The sequence below is a fragment of the Panthera onca genome, chromosome E1 (genome assembly GCF_046562875.1).
Source record: "Panthera onca isolate mPanOnc1 chromosome E1, mPanOnc1 haplotype 2, whole genome shotgun sequence".
NCBI lineage: Eukaryota > Metazoa > Chordata > Mammalia > Carnivora > Felidae > Panthera > Panthera onca.
In genome coordinates this window covers 19,925,313-19,937,900 of record NC_138352.1, presented here as the reverse complement: position 1 = coordinate 19,937,900, position 12,588 = coordinate 19,925,313, and the positions used below count along the sequence as shown (strand labels likewise).

The window sequence follows — 12,588 nt, the reverse complement described above, 5'->3', positions numbered from 1 at the left end:
TAGATTGAGGTAAGGCATCTTTGACCAGAATGCCGCGGAAATGATGTGTTTTTTCTCAGCGCATCAAATCAAGAGGTAAATGATGTTGCTACGCCTTGCAACGATACTGTCAGGATTTCTCACTTGGTTAAGGTAGAGGCTCCCTGCTTTCTCTGCTTCAAATTACTGCTCTTTCCTTTGTAGCTAACAGGTGTCTCGTGGGGAGCTATTTTAAGCCGAAGCAAATAACCCACTCATCATCACACCTTTGCCCACCGTGCTGGGAGTGCATTGATGATTCTTGCCCGCAAAAATCATTACTGTGAGGTCTGCCACGTGGTGATTTTCTAATTCCATCATTCCTGCTACATTTAGTCATTGGGATTCTCCCTGTTAAGGAAGCATTGTTTCTTCTCCATTAGCTTATTTACTTACTCACTTTTAATGTTTCCTTGGTGATTTTTTTCAGAGCACTGGGGATAGATGTAAAAAGAGACAGCGGTAGACTCTTTGAAAGCGGAAGGCAGCAAGAAGAAGGGGAGAGATTACAGACAGACATATATTTTTTTAATGGGGCTACAACAAAGAGCGGTACAAAGTCGTACCTAACCAGGTGCCTCGTGAGTGACAGGGACACCTTGAGTCTTACCAGCTGCTTTGGGGAAGTATAGTTCTTTTTTTCTTTTTTTTTCCAAACATAATTTATTGTCAAGTCAGCTAACGTGCAGCTTATATACAGTGCGCTCTTGGTTTGGGGAATAGATTCCCATGATTCATCGCTTACATACAACACCCAGTGCTCATCCCAACAAGTGACCTCCTCCATGCCCATCACCCATTTTCCCCATCTCCTGCCCCCCCCCATCAACCCTCAGTTTTTTCTCTGTATTTAAGAGTCTCTTTTGGTTTGCCTCTCTCTCTGTCTGAAATTACTTTTTTCCCGTTCCCTTCCCCCATGGTCCTCCGTTAAGGTTCTCAAATTCCACATATGCGTGAAAACATACATCTGTCTCTCTCTGACTGACTTATTTCACTTAGCATAATACCCTCCAGTTCCATCCACGTTGCTGCAAACGGCAAGGTTTCATTCTTTCTCGTTGCCAAGTAGTGTTCCGTTGTAGATATAAACCACATCTTCTTTATCCATTCACCAGTTGATGGACATTTGGGCTCTTTCCATAATTTGGCTATTGTTGAAATGCTGCTCTAAACATTGGGGTACAAGTGCCCCTGTGCATCAGCACTCCAGTATCCCTTGGGTAAATTCCTAGCAGTGCTATTGCTGGGTCAGAGGGTAGATCTATTTTTAATGTTTTGAGGAGCCTCCACAGTTTTCCAGAGCGGCTGCACCAGTTTGCATTCCCACCAACAGCGCAAGAGGGTGGGAAGGTGTAGTTCTAAGTTCTGGCCAATAGGTGTCAGGTGTTGATCAGATCTCCGGGTCAGTGGCTTGCCCTTTGGGCACAGGGAGACACAGGTGGAGCTCGGGAGGGGTGGGATAACAGGAGAGCCAGGGGGGAGGCAGGAAGGGACTAAGTGGTCCTCACGGGATGCTCAGCTCCCTGGCAGTGAACTCTCACAGGCTACCCTGCTTCAGCTTTCCACCTTCAGTTTTAGGAATACCAAGGACATGGGCCAAGTCAGGGATGCCCTAACTTCTCTAGTCTTTCAGAGTGATCTCACAGTTCACCATGTCAATGTGGCATACATCGTGTCATTCTTACTACTCGGTTCCTGATTCCAGAGCAGTTCCAAGCCATCCTGCCCCCCCCCCCCCACACACCCCCAGCCACCTCTGGGATGTCTCCATATTCCCCCTTCTCCTGTTTGGTGGTGGGGGAAAAAGCAGGGATTGGGGAAACCAGAGTCCTCGCCCACCCTTATCAAGACGCCCACCCTTATCAAGTCATATGACTCCAAGCATGTCCTCTCTGTCTTTCCTGGTTCTGGTTCCTGTGTGTGTGTGTGTGTGTGTGTGAGAGAGAGAGAGAGAGAGAGAGAGAGAGAGAGAGAGAGAGACTGACTAGGTGGTATGAGGGGGTTGGGATGGAGGATGAGACATAGAACTACCAGACAGGTTCTGAGCGCCTTTCTGGAACCCGACCTCCGTGTTCGCCCAAGGGTACTTTCTGTTTCCATGTCTTTGGGGAAGTTGCTTTTTCTTGGTATTTAGGGAGTCAGGAAAACAAAAGTCATTGGTGTGTTCGCGTCTCTCAAAGCCTCAGGTAGGGTTGTGGCTTTGGACCAACAGCAACGTACGAGCTTGTGGCCAATTTCAAACGCCTTTAACAGCTATTGTGACACAGAGTCCCATTCAATAGTGGAAGTGGGAATTTCAGCCTTGCCCTTTGTCAATTCCGAAACGAAGGGCTCATTCTTTCCTCGCCAGGACGGCCTGCACCGTAGCCAACGTTCCTACCCTCATTTTGTAAGTGGGGAAACTGAGGCACGGGGAAGTGCAGTGACTCCCGGGATTCCGCGATGCGTTTTTCCTACCAGCGTCGTCTAGGGGGAAAAGGGAGGAGGCAAAAAGAGGGCCTTGACTCCGGAGACGACCCCTCCCCACTTCATGGGCTGAGAAATGGCCGAAGTGACAGCCACTGGCGAAGGAAAGGGGGCGGGGGGTCAGCCCGGAGACTGGAGGTGCGGGGCAGAAAGCCTGCCTTCTCGCAGAAGAGGGGGAGGCCCGGGGGGGAGGGTCCGGGCGCCCGTCTGCGCACCAGAGGTGCAGGCATTTTAAAGGTTAAGAGCACCCAGAGAAAATAGAAGTAGCAGGAGGAAGTGGGGCGCTGGGTCGCAGCGAGAGAAGGAAGCAGCTCTTCGGAGCTTCCCTTTTCTCCTCCTTCCCCGAAGCCCCCACCCCAAGCCCTCCCCTCCTGCTCCGCCCACCCCTCCTGCAGGGCCGAGGCCCGCTTCCGCTCCCCGGGACCGGCCGCACCTGCCTCCCGGGGGATCGCGGGCCCTCGGGGGGTGCCCCTCCGGCCGTGGCCGCCCGCCCGCGGGGCCTGTCCCTTCCAGGGCAGACGCGCGCGTCGCTGGCACCGCGGCTCCTGCGCGTTGCGCGGGGTCAGGAGGGGACTCAGGCTGCTTGGGCCCGCCGGCCCCTCGCCCGCCCGGCCGCCAGGGGGCGCTAGAGGCCGGCTGGGCGCCCCGCCCCGCCCCCCCCGGAGTGGCCCCGCCCCCGGCCCGCCCCGCCGTCGGAGCGCTGCTGGGGCTGATGCTGGGACTCGCCGCGCGGCTGCTGCCCGGCGCCGTGGTCCCGACCGCACGCGAGCCGCGGGGAGTCGCCGCTGGAGAGGGGCTCGGCGCCCGGCGGGGACTGCAGGTGCGTGGCCGGCCGGGCGGCGAGGGCGCGAGAGGGGGCGGCCCGCGCACCGTCGGGGAGCCGTGCGCTCGGGCCGCGGCGGCGGCGGCGGCGGCGGGCGGGCTGGGCAGTCGGGTGTCTCTCCGTGGGCACGGCGTCCGCGCACCTGCCGCCCCGGTAATCCCGGAGACAGAAGGGGCGTCCCGGCGTGGGGTGCGTCGGCCGGGTAGCCACTGCGGAAGGCCGGGGCGGTGCGTGTGGCCGCGGCCTCCTGCCTCCGTCGCGGGCCGGCGCGAGGAGGGGGTCGCGGAGCCCGCGCGCCTCTCCGCCTGGGGACTGTCGCGGTGAATGCGGGCACCGCCGTCAGGACCCGGGGGGTCGCGGAGGTGCCCGGGCGCCGGCCGCTCTTCTAGAGCACCGCCCGTCGGCGCGCTGGCAGGAGCCGTGTTTACACCCGGTGTCCCTGCGTGGCTCCGCGGGTGCGTGCGTGCAGGTGTGTGTGCGCGTGCGCGCGCGTGCCGGCCCATCCCAGGGCTCCGGGTACATCGGCGAGAGGTTCGGGTCAGGAGGAGGAAGGAGATGGTTCGGAGGGAAGAAGGAAGGCGAGTTGAAAGCAGCAGGATGTGGTATGAAGAGTTTAACAAGCCTCTGCGCCGAGAGGAGGTTTGGCGAAATGAGGGCTAAAAGTAGGCCAGGTCGGCCGGGCCCGGAAGGCCCCTTCTGGGCTGCCCTTCGCTTCCTCCCTTCGCTCCTCGCTGCAACTTCTGATCCGCCCTCTTGCTCCTGGCCTAGACCACCTGGTAAGGGCCCGGGTTCCCAGAACTTGTTAAAGCACACCTGCCCCAGGCCCCAGCCCCAGCTTTGGGGGGCGGGGGGGGGGGGGTCCGCTGGGGGCAGGTCTGGAATCTGTCTTTTTCTAAAATTTGAGCAAGCTCCTTGAAGGATGCCTCTGGAGCCATTGCTTGAGAGCCCCGTGTGATGTGGAAGGGAGACCTGAGTTGCCGGCCAGGCCCTGCTGTGCGACCCGGAGTATCTTACCACCCCTCTCCCAGACTGGTTGTCCTGTCTCTAAAATGGGCTCTAATAGCGACCTCACGGGGCTGGGGGGAAATAGATGAGAAAAGCGTGAGGAGAGTAGCCGTGCTCGGAAGCTGCTTCCTGGGTATTTATCTGCAGCAAGGAGCGAGGGGATCAGAGGCTTACCTCCTTCCCCAGCCTGCCCTGCCGCGGTGTGGGTCCAGGAAGACAAAAGAAGAAGGTTTCAGATAGTCAGGCTCTCTCTTCCTGCTTCAGGATACCGTTCCTTGCTTTTTGGAGCATAAGCCGCCAGGACTGTGGGGTCTTAAGACACCCCCTCCCCCCTGACCTCCAGCTTAAGTGAGGCGTGGTCATGCTCTCTCCCCATCTCTGCCTCTCCTTCCTCCCTCCTGTGCAGCTCTGGTTGTCTCTTTCAAGAATAATCAGGGGAAGCCGAGTGGGGGGACCGCATGAAAAGCACGTTTGGGGGTCCTGGAGGGATAATGATGCTAAGACCACACACATGGATCGTGGGCCTCCTGGCTGAGGAGTGTCGGAGGAGGAGAGCCAGCGTGGCCCGGACAGCCTGGGGGCCCCAGCTTGGGTTCAGCTGAGTATTTGAGCCTTTCTGACTCTGCCCTCGTTCCAAGAGGCTCACCCCAGCGGGATCCCTGTGAACCAGAAGTCTTGTTTGGCTCAGCTGTGGGTGGGCTGAAAGCCTCTGGATCAGCTCCTTAAGAGAGGAAGCTTCTGGAGGGGCAAGATGGTGATGGGCCATCACTCGGGGTTGGAGGGGAGAGAGGTGGTCAGTTTGCTTTTTGAGCCTCTGGTATAGATGTGTGCAAGGGAACAAAGGAGAGGTTGCACTTTATTTCTGCAGATGAGACATCCCCACAGCAAACATATATGACCTATGAGGATATCCCATTGATTTGAAGACGTAACTATATATGTTCACGTTTTAACAGCTTGGAAATCAACATCCGTCTTACCGTCTGTGGCATCGTACCATCATAGCCGACAGCAATATTTCTCTCTTAGTGGCACGCAAAATAACAGCTCACCTTACGATTGAGGGCATCTTAGGGGCGCCTGGGTGGCTCGGTCGGTTGAGCGTCCAACTCTTGATTTCGGCTCAGGTCATGATCCCGGGGTGGTGGGATCGAGCCCCGTGTCGGGCTCTGCACTGAGTGTGGAGCCTGCTTGGGATTCTCTCTCTCTCCCTCTGCCCCTCTCTCCTGCTCGTGCTCTCTCTAAATAATAATAATAATAGGGGTGCCTGGGTGGCTCAGTCGGTTAAGCGTCCGACTTCAGCTCAGGTCACGATCTCACGGTCCGTGAGTTCGAGCCCCACGTCGGGCTCTGGGCTGATGGCTCAGAGCCTGGAGCCTGCTTCTGATTCTGTGTCTCCCTCTCTCTGCCCCTCCCCTGTTCATGCTCTGTCTCTCTCTGTCTCAAAAATAAATAAACGTTAAAAAAAAATTTTTTTTAATAAATAATAATAATAATAATAATTTTAAAAAACCGTTGAAGTCATCTTAGATCCTGTTAAATGCAATGTATGTTTTACAGATTTGGGTTGGGGGAATGCTGTAGAAATACCCAGGTACGCACAGAATTATGTCATTCCCCTGAGTGAATCTGCGTGGATTTTTCCAGTAGCTTGACCTCATGGACACCAAAACTTTTCACTGTACCCACCTGTAGAGGAAATCCTTGTCCCTTGTGTGGCTCGCTTTCATACATATAGTACATCGAACGCTGTGTAATAACGTCTTGGGAATCATCATCTCGTTCCACCTGCCCCTCCCTTTCCTACCTTGGCTCCGCTCGGGACAACGTGTCTGCCCCTTCTCGCTCATCTTGCTCTTGGCTCCTGTCTCCTTCCGCTGCACGTTCGCGGTGTTGGGTGCTGGACTGAGTATTTCACGTCCTTTGGTCCTTCACGGCCGCACTCCGAGGTAGCAAAAACTACGATCCGAACGTTATGGATGCAGACACGGAGGACCAAGGCCACGCTGCTAGAACGCGCCAGGGCTAAGCTGACTCTCTGAGATGACCAGGCCCCAGTGGCAGCTTGGATATGCTTGTGGGTGTGAAGTTCATACCCTCTAGGGCGTGACTTTTGGGGCATGAACTGTGGCCAACCACAGGGCCTCCAGACGGGCGGTGGGGCTCTGGATGATGGGGCTTTTCGGTCCAGTGCCTTCTGGATAAGCGAGACACAGCTGTGACAAGTGCACCCAGGAGGAGGGTGGGGGCTGAGGAATCGGAAGCAGGGGGTGACTGGTGGTGGCACCGGGCAGACGCTGGGCCCTTCTTGGGTCCGGTGGGTCTACCAGTTGGGGTTCTAGGCTTTGGGCTCTAGAGTTTGGCCTCAATGGGAGACCCCAGCCTCCGGGCTTCCCCAGCTCCCGGCCCAGACTTTCTCCTGCGGCCATGGTCACGTAAGGTGACGAACCTGAGCAAGATTTTTAACTGCGAACCCTTCAGAGCGGCCGTTGCCCCCTCCCCCCCACCCCCCGGAGAAGGCTCATACCACTTGGCATGGTAGCCAGGCCTCCCGCCAGCCAGCTCCGGCCCACCCTGCCGCTTTATGTCCTGAAGCTCAGGCAGACCTCTGTACCTTTGCACGTGCTAGTCCTTCTCGCCACATTACCCTTCTTTGCTTCCTCTACTGCCCAGTGGACTATGACTCCTTCGCCTCCGCGTTCAGACCTCATCATCTTGGAAGCCTTTCCCCACCCCCGCCTCGCCCCGCAGCACTGGCCCCACCTCCAGTCCCCCCCTCCTGCACCTCGGGCGCCTCCTGACGGAGCACTGACCACTCTGGCCCACGGGGTCTGACCAGTAGCTCATGGGCTGGCTCGCCTGAGCCCCCTGTGCTCAGCGTGGCTGTTCAGCTGTCACCGTGGAACTCACTCCCCGGGATGTCACAGGCAAGAAATCCACACACACCCGACAGTGGGAGTTGCCCGCTCGCCAGAGGGTGTAGGGGGGCAGGAGGGTGGGGTGTGCTTTTCATTTTCGTGTCCTCCCGAGTCTCGTCGGTGCTGTTATTGACCTAGGCAAATGACTCTGTGTGGTTTCCTTGTTGGGGCGGGGCTGGGGTGTGAGGGCCGAGGGTGGCTCCTGACCTGCCCCCCATGGAGTCGACTGGCCTTGTGTCTGCCCGCCTCCTCCTCCACTGCTAGGCATGTGACCTTGGGTCAGTCCGTGCGTGTCCTCCCAGTGTCAGATGATTTCCTGGGACTCGTCAGCTGGTTCCACCTGCCCCTCCCTTTCCTACCTTGGCTCCGCTCGGGACAACGTGTCTGCCCCTTCTCGCTCATCTTGCTCTTGGCTCCTGTCTCCTTCCGCTGCACGTTCGCGGTGTTGGGCGCTGGACTGAGTATTTCACGTCCTTTGGTCCTTCACGGCCGCACTCCGAGGTAGCAAAAACTACGATCCGAACGTTATGGATGCAGACACGGAGGACCAAGGCCACGCTGCTAGAACGCGCCAGGGCTAAGCTGACTCTCTGAGATGACCAGGCCCCAGTGGCAGCTTGGATATGCTTGTGGGTGTGAAGTTCATACCCTCTAGGGCGTGACTTTTGGGGCATGAACTGTGGCCAACCACAGGGCCTCCAGACGGGCGGTGGGGCTCTGGATGATGGGGCTTTTCAGTCCAGTGCCTTCTGGATAAATGAGACACAGCTGTGGCAAAGCGCCGGGCTCTGGGGACCCCTGAACAACACAGTGTTCTTGCGCCTGTGAAATTAGTCTGGCGGGCAAGACACTAGACACACACATCGTGTAATCGCAATGGTGAGAATGGGGGTGGGGGGGGGGGCTGTGAGATTACATCAAGGTTGATCCACACACTTGGGGGGTGAAGGCAAGGTTTCCCTAATGATGTCATTTTCTCGTTGACACTTGAGAGATACAAGATGGAAAGAGGGATGCTGAGAACAGTAGTACCTAATGTTAGTGGATGCATGCTAAGTGCTCCTGGGTGCATCCTCTTGGGTGTTCCTTTTTTTTTTTTTTAACATTTTATTCACTTTTGAGAGAGAGACAGAGCGCAAGTGGGGGAGAGGCAGAGAGAGAGGGAGGCACAGACTCCGAAGCAGGCTCCAGGCTCCGAGACATCAGCACAGAGCCCGACGCGGGGCTCGAACTCGCGGACCGCGAGATCGTGACCTGAGCCGAAGTTGGATGCTTAACCGACTGAGCCCTGCAGGCGTTCCTTTTAACCATCCTGAGGGCTGCGAGGGCTCCTCTCCTTGGGGGCATCGGTGAGGCACCTGCTGTCAGGCACCCCGCCCAAGGTCTGGCGTGGACCAGGGCCTCAAGCCCTCAGCCCTATCTCTTCCTCCCTTGACCCCGCCCCAGACTCCGAGTCCGGCTCAAGGACGTGAAGGCCATCAGTTCTATTACTGGCGCTTCCCTTTTCCTTGGGCACCGGTCATCAGCGGGGAGCATGCTTCGCGGATGTCCCCGGGGGCTCCTGCAAGAGTCCTCTGCATCCGCGGCAGAGGAAGCCTCCACGCTTGGAAAACAAGCACGCTGTCCGCCGGGCCTCCGCTCCGCCCCTCTCCAAACCTGCTCACTTACAGGGTTAGGAACCCCTGATTCTCTGCCATCCGTTCACTCTCCGCACCCTTCTTCCCCATCCAAACTCGTCTTCCCAGAACCACAAAGCCTGCACAGGCGTTTGGGGTCTGCGCGTTTGTTCCTGAATGGCTTGGTCATTTTGACCGTTGGCAGGAGAATTGTCACTCACACACACACACACACACACACACACACACACGCACGGTTTCTCTCCCCCTCTCTTCCAGAGTTCTGCGTAAAAGGTCAGGGTGTTCTCAGAGCTCTGCAGTTCACCAGCAAAGCCAGGGTATTCACCCCTGTTCTCAAAAGCAGGACTTTCTTTCCGCCGATTTCTTGGGGTAACCCCCCAGCATCGCTGCACACGGGGAGTCAGCCGTGGCTAGAGGCCAGCGGGGGGGGGGGGGGGTGACCGATGATTGAAACTTGCAAACTGCACGGGAGGTCACCGGTGACTCACTGGTGAGGTGTCAAGGTGGCCCGTGCAGGGTGAGGGGTGGGAGGGTGAGCTCCCTGACCGTTCACTGAGCCCCAGCCATGCTTATCACTTTCTGAATGTCTCATCAAGTCTTGAATTCAAGCCATCTTCGAGACGATGAAATTCAAGACCATCTGCGAACAAAAGTATTACTTTTGCTCATGGTGTCCTTATAAGAAGCTCTGATGTTCCCTCCACGGCTGTTTCGTTACCACAGATGCTCCCAGCGTCTCGAGCTTCAAAGGACGGGAATGAGCCGGGGGCTTGGTCTCTGTGATACGTGGTCCCCATCAAGTGCCACGTGGGAAGGGGGTTTTCTCCGGTTCCTCATTTTGCTAAGGATTTTTAAAAGCATGAATGGAAGTTACGTCTGCCAAATACTTCTCTTTTTAAATTTTTTTTAAAGTTTATTCATTTTTGAGAGAGAGAGAGAGTCCAAGTGAGGGAGGGGCAGAGAGAGAGGGAGACACAGAATCGGAAACAGGCTCCAGGCTCTGAGCGGTCAGTGCAGACCCCGACACTGGGCTCGAACCCACGAACCGTGAGGTCATGACCTGAGCCGAAGTCGGATGCTTAATGACTGAGCCACCCAAGCGCCCCTGCCAAATACTTCTTTAAGCATCTACCAGGAGATCCTTGTATCCTTTTGCTTGGCCTTAGATTTGTATGACACATCATATCCTTAGCTTGAGCCCTCCCTGCACTTCTGGAACGAACTCCAGTTGGCCGAGGTGGTTTTTTCTTTTAATACAGTGCTAGGTCTGACCTGCTAGGATTCTCTTTTGGACTTTTTGCATCCATACTCGCAAGTAAGGCTGGCCTGCACTTTCCTTTTCTGTCCTGGTATTGTCGGGGTTTTAACGCACTGGCGATACCCTGGAGGCGTTTCGTCTTCTCCTGTGCCCTGGGACCCCACCTGGGAGCAAGGGAGTGATCTGCTCCCGGAAAGTCGGGAGAAAGGGAGAAGAAGGGAGAAAGTCGGGAGAAAGGCTCTGGTTTTTAGTTCCTCTGCTGCTCATTCCTGGCTTCCTGGCCCCCAGGCCTTCCTCCCCTCTTGTCCCTTCCCCAACCTTCCAGGCATAGACCTGCTGCCTCAGTGTCCCCAGCTGGAGCCTTGGAGTCCCCTTTGATTCTTGGCCTCCGCCAGGCTGCCACTAATTCCCATGAGTCCTTGCTTTCCGTGCCCTTTGGCTACGGGATGGCCTGTTTCCACACGGAGCTGCTCTAGTCCGGCGAGGATGCTGATATAACGAATTCACACACAGAGAAAGGTCGCCAGAGGTGGTGATGATGTAATACAAAATGAGAAAAGAAGCCCGGAAGTTTTCCTCCAAGAAGAAGACACAAGGGAGAAGTAATGTCTGTCTTCAGATGTTTGGAGGGCGGTGTTTTTTGGAGAAGGTGGAGACTACCTGCTTGGGGCGGGGGGGGGGGGGGGTCATACTCCAGGAAGGAGAAAGAGGGACCTAAGGAGACCTCAGCTTGTGACAAGGAAGATCTTAGACAAATTCAGAACATATCAACCATGGAACAGGTGGTCTTGTGATAATGAGTTCCCCATCAGGGGAAGCATTCAAGGGAAATACATGTCATACGTAGACGCGATTGCCGTGAGAATGGAGACCGAGGATGCTCCGTTCCCAAGTCTGCAGTTCTCCAAATCACAGTAGCCGTGTCCGACGGGTTGTAGACAGATTGGTCGTTCTGAGAACGTCATTTGAATTTAAGAAGTTCAGTGGCCTCGAGTAGACAAATCCCAAAGCTGGACAGTTCCTCCGCAAACCCCACAGCCCTGCCTCCCAGCTCTTCCCCCGGAGCAGGGGCGCTTCGGTGGTCAGGAGAGTGTAGCCTGCCACGGTAGGAGACCCCGGAGCCACCGCGGGAGCCCGGGATCCTCGGCCACATCCCGAGCTGGAGCCTGAGCTTTTGGCGGTATCTTGTGTTCTTGGACTTCTTCTGACACCCGGTGTCACACACACATCGGGTCCCACCGCGAGGATCACGTTCCTGCGCGGCTGACCCAGATGCGCTCTTGGGGCCAGCCCGCCCAGTCTCCGGGTTGGCCTGGGGAGTGATGGCCCCTCGCGTGGGGGGTTTTTCGGGGCCCGTGTTTCACAGGCCTGTGAGTTTTGCATTCACTTCTGTGCTGACATCTTGGGAGTTTCATTCTGAGAAAACGAAAAGTCAAGAGTTTTCCTTGGTCTGTGATTGTGCTTAGGAGAACACGGGGGGAGGGGAGGTGGGGGCGGGGGACTATGGCGTGATGTTCGTACCCCAGGGTGGGGGGAGGAGATGACCCCTCCCCGTTCCGGCCTCTGTCCACGGGTCTGAGCCTGTTCCCTTCTGGATCAAACGGGCTGTGAGACTCCGACAGCCTGTGCGTTTTCCCCAGTCCGCCCTCCGACACGGGACTTGTGGGAGTTCTTCCTTCGTCACGGTGCCCATTTCATGGCAGGGCTCCAAGCGGCTGCAAATCCTTTGGACTACAGTGGCACTGTGCTGTCGCCCTCCACCCAGTCTCCTCCGTAGGCTGGCTTCCTCCAAGGTCGCTGGCAGCTTTGCAGTGATAAACCCAGTGTTCCCCTCCTACCCAACGTCTCTCTTTGGAGGCTCTGTAGCATGTGATGCAACAAAGGCAAATTCAGAACACATCAACCATGGAACGGGTGACCTTGTGGTCATGAGTTCCCCGTCCAGGGAAGCATTCAAGAGAAGTACGTGTCACACGTAGACGCGACTGCCGTGAGAATGGAGACCGAAGATGCTCCGGTCCCAAGTCTGCAGTTCTCCAAATCACAGTGGCCGTGTCCGACGGGTCGTAGACAGATTGGTTGTTCTGAGCACGTCATTTGAACTTAAGAAGTTCAGTGGCCTCGAGGAGACAAATCCCAAAGCTGGGCCGTCCCCCCGCAAAGCCCACAGAGGCTCACCTGGATCTCCTTCTCCGCCGCCTGCGCCTCCCCTTCTGGCCACCCCTCGGGTGCGTTTACCTCCCTCACCTTCGTGTCGAAGCCCATGCGGGCCCGTTGGCTCTGTTCGCACCTCAGCCCCTGTTCAGAGCCCAGCGCCTCGCCCACAAAGCAGGCTTCCTCTACAGACTTCCCCATTCGTGGCTCTGGTGACAATACACTCCTAGACTTGAAACCTTGGAGTCACCACCCCTGGGCCTCCCCCGCCACCTTCCTGTTCTCCGCTGTCCAGCCAGTGCCATGGTG

General features: G+C 56.7%; 1 protein-coding gene across 4 annotated transcripts in view; it reads left to right on the top strand.

The window, feature by feature from the left end:
• The first annotated feature begins 2,250 nt into the window (after nt 1-2,250).
• PIK3R5 (phosphoinositide-3-kinase regulatory subunit 5) overlaps nt 2,251-12,588 on the top strand; it is a 73,526-nt gene continuing 63,188 nt past the window's right edge. Inside the window, exon 1 of one of the 4 annotated variants that reach the window (XM_078437762.2) lies at nt 2,251-2,407. The gene's annotated coding sequence lies outside the window, so the exon portion shown is untranslated. Of the gene's footprint in view, nt 2,408-2,916; nt 3,305-3,428; nt 4,084-12,588 lie in introns of those variants that run through there. The other 3 variants (XM_078437763.2, XM_078437759.2, XM_078437760.2) reach the window with 3 other exon arrangements.